General features: G+C 42.8%; 1 non-coding gene across 1 annotated transcript; it reads right to left on the bottom strand.

Annotated features, from left to right (window-relative positions):
- Positions 1-7,067: 7,067 nt before the first annotated feature.
- On the bottom strand, positions 7,068-7,173 carry LOC140808490 (small nucleolar RNA R71). The gene has a single exon (XR_012112911.1). It is a non-coding gene; the product is annotated as a small nucleolar RNA R71 (small nucleolar RNA).
- Positions 7,174-8,807: the final 1,634 nt, after the last annotated feature.

Here is an 8,807-nt window from a genome sequence, read left to right on the forward strand (position 1 = left end):
CGTTTTCTAGTGTGTGTAGAATGTGTGTGTGTGTGTGAGTTAAGGGGTAAAACGTGTATGTGTGTGTTTTACTTAGGGGGAAAGTTGTTAAATAAATGAATAACAACTTAATTAAAAGTTACTAAACCCCTAACTTTACAAAAGCCCTTAATAAAATACTCAAGGAGCAAATCTTTAAAGGTTAAAATTCTAAACTCCCTTAATTAAAATAAATACACCCAATTTTAATAAAATTCTCTAATAAGTAAGATACTACACTAAATTCATAATCTAAGCTTTAAAATACTAAAACCTAATAAATTAGTTAAAATACACGTCCTATCCTTAAAATAAAAAAACCACATTTAAAATTACAAAAATCGTCACCGGGTCCTTTCCTCAATCCCGCCTCGAATGATCGCCTGAAACATGAAACTCGAAAAATATTTTAATGTGCATCACATAAACATGAATAATTTAAAATAATGCATTTTCATAAATCATACATGACTAAAACTCATTTAAAATTAATTAAAGGAGTTACTAATTAAATAAATGCATGGGTTTTACGTGTATTAAGTTGGGCTCTACAGTTCCTCCCCCACTTATAAAAATTTCGTCCTCAAAATTAAGTCTTACCGAACAACTCCGGGTAGCGAAGTCTCATATCTGCCTCTGACTCCCACGTGGCTTCTTCCACTGATTGGTTTAGCCACCGAACTTTGACTAGCTTAGCCACTTTGTTCCGGAGTCTGCGCTCTTGCCTGTCTAGGATTTGGACTGGTCTCTCCTCATAGACAGGTCTGGAGCCAACTGTAACGGCACGTAACTCAGAACATGCGAAGAATTAGCCAAATATTTCATCAGCATCGAGACATGGAACACATTGTGCACCCCGGCCAGATTCGGCGGAAGGGCAACACGATAGGCTAGTGTCCCAACTTTGTCCAAAATCTCAAACGGCCCAATGAACCTCGGACTCAGCTTGCCCTTTTTCCAAAATCTCATCACACCCTTCATGGGTGCTATCTTGACGAATACGTGATCACCGACGGCAAACTCGATATCTCTCCTTCTCTTATCAGCATAGCTCTTCTGATGGCTTTGGGCGGTCTTCATTCTGTCCCGAATCATGGCTACTACGGCTGCGGTCTGCTGAACTATTTCTGGACCAAGTTCTGCTCTCTCACCAACTTCATCCCAATGAACTGGTGACCTGCACTTCCTTCCATACAACGCCTCATAGGGAGCCATACCAATGGATGCTTGGAAGCTGTTGTTGTATGTGAACTCCACTATAGGTAGCCTTGACTCCCAAGTTTCTTGAAAATCAATCATGCAGGCTCTCAGCAAATCCTCTAAAATCTGAATCACTTACTCAGACTGACCATCTGTCTGCGGGTGAAAAGTTGTACTGAATAGCAACTTCGTTCCCATGGCTGCGTGTAAGCTCTTCCAGAAGGACGACGTAAACCTCGGGTCCCTGTTGGATACAATCAAAACTGGAACCCATGCAAACGGACCTATCTCCCGGATATAAAGCTCTGCATACTACGTCATGGAGAAGGTCGTCTTCACTGGTAGAAAATGCGCTGACTTGGTGAGTTGGTCCACTATAACCCAAATGGCATTAAAGCCCCTGACTGATCTAGGCAGTCAAATGACGAAGTCCATCGTGATGTTATCCCATTTCCACTCTGGGATGGGGAGTGGCTTAACCAATCCCGCTGGCCTCTGATGTTCTGCCTTCACCTGCTGACAAGTGAGGCATTCAGACACAAACCTGCGGATGTCTCTCTTCATCCCTGGCCACCAATACAGAATCTGTAAGTCCTTATACATCTTGGTACCTCCTGGATGGATAGAATACAGAGATGTGTGTGCCTCTGTCAAAATATCCTATCTGATCGAACCACCACTAGGCACCCACATTCTACCTCTGTATCTTACAATGCCGTCTGAAACTGTGTACAAAGCACTGCCCTTGGCCTCATCTTTCAGTCTCCATTTCTGTAACTACTCATCCGAAGAGTGAACTTCTCGGATACGGTCTAGCAAATCAGATTTGGCTGTCAGATTAGACAGCCTAGGGGCTCTGCCCTCACGATAAATCTCTAGACCAAACTTCTGAATCTCAGACTGAAGTGGTCTCTGTGCTGATAACTGAGCTATGAAGGCAACTTCTCTGCTCAAAGCGTCTGCGACAACATTAGCCTTTCCCAGATGGTAGCTAATTTCGCAGTCGTAATCTTTCACAAGTTCCAACCACCGTCTCTGTCTCATATTCAACTCTTTATGTGTAAAGAAATATTTGAGACTCTTATGATCGGTGAAAATCTGGCATTTCTCTCCGTATAGGTAGTGTCTCCAAATTTTCAGTGCGAAGACAACGGCGGCTAACTCAAGATCGTGCCTCGGGTAGTTCTTCTCGTGCACTTTCAACTGCCTGGAAGCATAAGCTATAACCCGACCCTGGTGCATCAATACTGCGCCTAACCCGAGCTTATATGCGTCGGTGTATAGCACAAAATCACCTTGTCCCATCGGCATGGCTAGCACTGGCGCCGAAATCAGAGCTTGCTTCAACGTATCGAAGCTCTTCTGACATTCATCACTCCACACAAATTTGGCATTTTTCTTGGTTAGTGAAGTGAGTGGCATTGCTATGGATGAAAATCCCTTAATAAACTTACGGTAGTAACCAGCTAAACCCAAAAAGCTGCGGATTTCTAATGCATTCTTCGGCTCAACCCATTCCTTGACAGCTGCTACTTTCGCTGGATCCACCTCGATTCCACTGCTAGATACTATATGCCCCAAAAACGCTACTTTCTACAACCAAAACTCACACTTACTGAACTTTGCAAACAACTTGCGACTCTGCAGAACCTGTAAGACTGACCTCAAGTGTTGGCTATGCTCCTCATGGCTCTTCGAGTATATGAGAATGTCGTCGATAAACACGATGACAAACTGATCCAGGTAGGGCTGAAATACTCGGTTCATGAGGTCCATGAAAATTTCTGGAGCATTTGTCAATCCAAATGACATTACTAAGAACTTGTAATGCCCATATCTGGTTCTGAGGCTGTTTTTTGTACATCTGCATCCTTCACTTTCAGCTGATGATACCCTGATCGAAGATCTATCTTAGAGAACACTGCGGCTCCCTGCAATTGATCAAACAAGTCTTCGATTCTAGGAAGTGGGTATTTTTTCTTGATTGTTACCTTGTTCAACTCACGGTAATCGATGCAAAGTCTCATGCTCCCATCCTTCTTTTTCACAAAGAGTACTGGCGCGCCCCACGGTGAGAAACTCGGGCGGATAAACTCCTTGTCTAGGAGCTCCTAGATCTGTTGCTTAAGTTCTAACATCTCTGCTGGAGCTAATCTGTACGGTGCCTTAGAGATTGGCACTGTGCCTGGCATGAGATCAATCGAAAACTCTACCTCTCTATCTAGTGGAAGGTCTGCGACGTCGTCTGGAAAGACGTCTGGGAAATCTCGGACTACTGGGACTTCAGATAAAGATGGAGTGGGCACATCAGGCGCTGAAATAATACTGGCCAAGAAGGCCTGACACCCCTTGGAAATCAGCCTCCTCGCCTGCATGCACGAAAACATGCAGGGGAAGCTTCTCCATCTGGCTGGCTCAAAAAGAAACTGCTCCATGCCCAGCGGCCTTACCAATACTGACCTCTTCTGAAAATCAATCAGAACTCTGTTCTTTGTCAGCCAGTACATTCCAAAAATAATGTCGGACTCTAGCATCGGCAAGACGATCAAATCAGCATACACCAGGTGGCCGTGCAATTCTAGATCAATATCTCTAACCACGCTAGTAGCTGACAGCTCTTCCCCTGATGGGACGGTTACTGAATAATTCACGTCGAGTCCAATGGTATTGATATCCAAGTGACTGGCGAACGTTTTCGAGATAAAAGAATGGGTGGCTCCTGAATCTATCAGGGCCTGAGTAGCTATTCTCTTTATGAAAATATTTCCTGAGAGACGTTAGCACAACAAACTAACTTATACCCCAAAATTACTAACATAAACCTTAAGCATTGAAGAACCCAATATCTCGAGTTATTAAGAAAATAATACTAGAACACTAATAATCCCAAATTAAAATCCACATGCAAGGCAAAATAATACTGAACTTTGGTAGGAAAGTTTATCAGTCAGCAAAGTCGTGTCTGGATTCGCCTCATGTGCATGCATGGCGAATACTCTCCCTTGGGTGGGCTGCTTCCAGTGTGGGCACTCTTTCAACATGTGGTCCGTAGCTCCACATTTAAAACATTTCCCGGATCCCCATAGGCACTGTCCGAGATGCTGGCGATTACACTTCTGGCACACTGGGAAGTTACCGGGCTTCTGAGGCGCCCCTTGCTGCTGGATAGGACCCTTGCCTTTCGGCCGTCCCTGATAAGGTTTCTTCCCTGGCGGCCCCTGAAACGGCCTCTTAAACTAGGACTTCTGATGCTGCTGCTGCGGGTGTTGTGGTGGTGCCTGATAGGGCCTCTTGCCCTGCCTGTCAGCCTCTATATCCCTCAGATCTTGCTCTGATTCCAATGCTCTTGACACAGCAACTGCGTAAGTTGTAGGACCAGCAACTCGAACATCACGGCGCAAGATCGGCCGCAACCCATCCATAAAGTGCCTCAGCTTACTCTGGGCATCATTGGCTATGATGGGCACAAAGTAACAACCCCTCTCGAACTTCCTGACGAAGTTTGCTACGCTGCTGTTTCCCTGTCGTAGCGACATGAACTCCCTGATAAGACGGGATCGTACTTCTTCAGTGAAGTACTTGGCGAAGAACGCTTCCTTGAATCCAGTCCAAGACAAAGTCGGCAGATTAATTGCCACCGACGCACTGTCCCACCAACTTCTGGCATCTCCTGCTAAAAGGAATATGGCACAATGGACTCGGTGTGCATCCTGTAGCTCCATGAAGTCAAAGATCACTTCGATGGATTTAATCCATCCCTCTGCCACCATCGGGTCAGTAGATCCCAAAAACTCCTTAGGATTCATCCTCTGAAACCTCTCATACACTTCCTCTGGTCTAGGCCTTGCCCCTGCATTCGCTACAGCCTGGTGATATGTGTGATTTTTACGTGTTTTATTGCATGAATTTGTGTTTGTTTGCATTGTGCAAGCGTACATTTCGTCTACATTCTGTTCATTTTAGAGTAAACATTTGCATGTGATCATGTCTCACTTGGATGTGACGAAATGCAGGAAAAATTACCGGAAAAACAAAAATCGGAGCCAAGTGCCAAGTCAAGGAAATAAGGTGCAGAAGAGTTGGCGCTCGGGCGGTGAAATCGTACCGCTCGAGCGCGAGAGGTTAAAGGCCAAGGAGAATTCCAGAGAGGTCGGCGCTCGAGCGGTTGTTTTCTACCGCTCGAGCGCGACCCAGGAGCCGAGAAGAGAAAAGTTACAGAAGAATTGGCGCTCGAGCGGTAATTCCCTACTGCCCGAGCGCCAGAAACCGCATGCTCCAGGTATTCTACAGAGAGCACTTTGCGCTTGGATTTAAGATTTGAAGTTCTACGGGCGTCGTTCTTCGTGTTTTTCGTCAACACTAGTATTTTTAATTCAGTTTTTATCATTTGAACTTAGTTTTGCTTAATGTCACTATGAATTTTAGTAGATAAACCTTAATATTTGTTGAGATTTAAGGGGATCCTACCCCAAACTTTGATGTGAATTAATTTTTATTCGATTGTTGCGTTATTCTTGATTATACTATTGTTTTATTGTGTTGTTAGAGCGTAGCTAACTTTAACAACATTTTTATATTGCGAGTGAGTTCGAGAGAATAACTTGTGATAAGAACGAGTAGTATAATCCGTGGATCTACAATTTACATAGACATATGAAATTGGATACGCGCCGATAGTCATAGTCCTTAGGGTCGAAAACTAGGGGGTTTCATAAATCGACATGCGATTCACTCTTGATAAATAATTAAAGACATTTAATTACTTCATTGAGTCGAATTAGTTTGGCATAGCTCGAGAGAGTGTGTTTAATTGAATAGGAAATCCTGTCGGAAGCATACAATCATTATCGAATAAATTAATTAATTAACGAGGGGTAGGTGAACCGAAATTCCCAGCAAATTCATTTCTTATTGAATTTCACTCAACATTTTAGATATTAATCCTCATTCATTACTTATTAAATCATTTTATTTGCATCTTTCTTTGAGCACAGTAGTATTAATCACTCAATCAAATTTTCGTTGCTAAAGATCTCATAACTGAAAAGAATAATTGTTAAATACCGTTCTCAGTGGAACGATACTCGTACTCACATACATCATACTATTACTTGACATCGTACACTTGCGATTAATTTTGAGCATACAAAATCATATTTTTATTGAGGATTCCATAGTGCAAGTTTTGCTCGATCAAGTTTTTGGCGCCGTTGCCGGGGACTGTTAATCTACAATTTTATTTTTAGTTATTTTCTTTAGCATTATTTTATTTTTCTTGAGCTAACACTCCATACTTTATTACAGATATCTTGTCTAGTGCATGCCAAAGTCACTTGACATGGAGCTTGAATTCGATCCTGAAATTGAAAGAACCTTCCGCAGGAGAAGAAAACAACAGAGACTTAAATAACTAATGGAGAGACACGAGCAAGAACGTGAGGAGGAACAGCGTGAAAATAGACAAGTTGAGATGCCAAGCCGCATACCGATGCTAGAGTATGCCCAGACTTCTTTGGAGGGTGCACGCCCTAGCGTTGTGAGGCCTATCGTGCGGGCAAATCACTTTGAAATCAAGCCAGCTATAATCCAGATGATTCAGAACACAGTCCAATTTGGAGGAACTGCAGTGGATGACCCAAACACGCACATCGCGGATTTTCTTGAGATTTGTGATACTTTTAAATTCAATGGAGTTTCTGATGATGCTGTTAGATTGCGGTTGTTTCCTTTCTCTCTACGTGATAAAGCTAAAGCATGGTTAAATTGTTTGCCTGTAGGTTCGATCACTACATGGGAAGACATGGCGAAAGAATTTCTCATTAAATACTTTCCTCCATCAAAGACCATGAAGCTGCGGGCAGACATTACTACATTTGCTCAATTCGATCAGGAGTCTTTATATGAGGCATGGGAACGCTTCAAAGATCTACTACGAAGATGCCCACATCACGAATTACCACTTAGGTTAGTCGTTCAAACATTTTATTATTGTTTGCTTACTTCTAACCGCACTATGATAGATGCTGCAGCGTGTGGGAACTTATTGAGAAAAACTGCGGAAGAAGGATATGAGTTGTTGGAGGAAATGACTGCGAGCAGTTATCATCCTCAATCTGAAAGGAACAACCCGCGGAAAAGTGCAGGAGTTCACCAGGTAACTGACCTTTCTGCTATTACTGCACAACTTGATGTTTTGAACAGGAAACTAGACAGCTTGAATGTGGGTGGCACGGCTATGCGTCTTCAAGAGATATTTTGTGAAAAGTGTGGAGGAGAACACTATGTGAAGGACTGTCAAGATGACAATCCATTTTATGTGCAAGAAGGGGCACCAATAAATCAAGTAGGGGTCCAAAACCGCGCAAGGAATGACCCTTATTCGAACACATAGAATCCGGGGTGGAGGCAACACCCAAACTTCTCATTGGGTGGTCAAAACAGCCAGAATAGACCAGAAGGAGGACAATCATATAGGAAACAACCGATGTACAGATCTGATCCTCCTAGAGAAGAGAAGTCCAATTTGGAGCAGATGATGTCTAAGTTTGTTTCATCCACTGAAACTAGACTTCAAAATCAGGATGCATCGATAAAAGGGCTTGAAAATCAGATTGGTCAGTTAGCGAAGATGATAGCAAGTAGAGAGCCAGGCACCTTGCCAAGTAACACCGAAACTAATCCAAAAGAGCAAGTGAAGGCCATTGAGTTTAAGAGTGGGAAAGTTTTGGAGTCAAGAGAGAAAGAGAAAACTCAAACATTGGATGAGCAGACTGCGACATTTAAAGTTAGTCTTCTAACTCTACACTAGCACCCACTGCACAACCTAAAATTTTTATTCCTCCACCTTTCCCTACAGCATTGAAAAAAGCAAAACTAGATGAACAATTCGGTAAGTTTCTTGAGGTATTTAAAAAATTGCATATCAATATTCCCTTCGCCGATGCTTTAATGCAAATGCCTAGTTATGCTAAATTTTTGAAGGACATATTGGCCAATAAGAGGAAGTTAGAGGATCACATGACAATGAACTTAACTGAAAATTGCTCCTCTTTGGTGCAAAACAAAATCACACCGAAACTAAAAGACCTAGGGAGTTTCTCTATTCCTTGCATGATTGGTGATGTAGTTTTTCACAAAGCTTTGTGTGATCTTGGTGCAAGTATTAATCTTATGTCTTTGTCTGTGTTCAGGAAACTTGGGTTGGGGGAACCTAAGCCAACGAGGATGTCTTTACAGCTGGCAGACAGATCTGTCAAGTATCCGCGGGGAGTTATTGAGGATGTGCTAGTGAAAGTAAATAAGTTTATTTTTCCTGCTGATTTCGTGGTGCTAGACATGGAGGAGGATATGGAGATGCCTTTGATTTTGGGGAGACCATTCCTTGCAACTGGAAAGGCCGTGATTAATGTTCAAGAGGGGAAGTTGAGATTGAGAGTGGGGGAGGAAGAGATTACTTTTGATGTCTTTAATGCACTTAAGCACACTTTGCATTCTGATAATTGTTTTAGAATTGATGCTTTTGATTCTCTTATGTCTAACTATGTGCAGGATGCTCTTAGGGATCCTTTGGAAGCCGCTATCACTACTGA

Source organism: Primulina eburnea, chromosome 12 (assembly GCF_022965805.1).
Source record: "Primulina eburnea isolate SZY01 chromosome 12, ASM2296580v1, whole genome shotgun sequence".
Lineage (NCBI taxonomy): Eukaryota > Viridiplantae > Streptophyta > Magnoliopsida > Lamiales > Gesneriaceae > Primulina > Primulina eburnea.